Here is an 865-nt window from a genome sequence, read left to right as displayed (position 1 = left end):
ATATATATCATTATGTATCTGGCTATCAATCTAAATATCTATCTATCTATCTATCTATTTATCTATCGTCTATCTTTACGTTCTGAGTTCAAATTCCATCAAGGTTAACTTTGCCTTTCATCCTGTCGGGGTTGATGAATTAAGTACCAGTTACCGGGATCGATATAATCGACTTAATCCCTTTGTAAGTCCTTGTTTGTCCCCTCTATGTTTTACCCCATGATGGCAATAAAGAAATTAGAAACATTAGCATGTCGGACGAAATACTTAGCGGTATTTCGTCTGCCTTTATGCGCTGAGTTCAAATTACTCCGAGGTCGACTTTGCTTTTCATCCTTTCGGAGTCGATAAAATAATTAGCAGTTTCGTACGGTATTCCATCAAATCGACTGGACCCATCCCAACAATTCCGGGTCTTCTACACAGAGTAGAAAATCTCCTTCGAATTTCTCTACATTAAGATCTGTAATGTATGATCTTCTCTACTCTGATGACGGAAGTTCGCCTCGTCTAATGTTAATTGCCTCCATACAACCGCATATGTTGATGAACTAAAATATTATGGATCGTCGACAACATAGAAGCAGCTGTTTAATTTATAACACTTTTTTATTCTACTCCTTTAATTTGCTCTGCTATTTCTACTCACTGTACAATGGAACTAAACATTAAAAAATATATATATATATTTATACATAAAAATATTCATCATCTGACAGTTTCCACCCCTTGCTTTTCTCGTTTTGCATCTATACATATATACATATATTGTACTTGATTTATTTAATACATAGCTAATATTTGACGTTCCTAATTTCATTATCAGCATAGGTTCCTCTCAGTATTTATATATATATATATATAT

The 865-nt window shown here is 33.6% G+C and overlaps 1 protein-coding gene across 3 annotated transcripts in view; it reads left to right on the top strand.

Annotated features, from left to right (window-relative positions):
* Positions 1–865, top strand: part of LOC128249942 (uncharacterized) — a 58,748-nt gene that overhangs the window by 53,021 nt on the left and 4,862 nt on the right. The gene's annotated exons all lie outside the window — the stretch shown is intronic.

This window comes from Octopus bimaculoides, chromosome 18 (assembly GCF_001194135.2).
Source record: "Octopus bimaculoides isolate UCB-OBI-ISO-001 chromosome 18, ASM119413v2, whole genome shotgun sequence".
Taxonomy (NCBI): domain Eukaryota; kingdom Metazoa; phylum Mollusca; class Cephalopoda; order Octopoda; family Octopodidae; genus Octopus; species Octopus bimaculoides.
The sequence above is the reverse complement of the archived record's forward strand: the minus strand, read 5'-3'. Positions and strand labels throughout refer to the sequence as shown.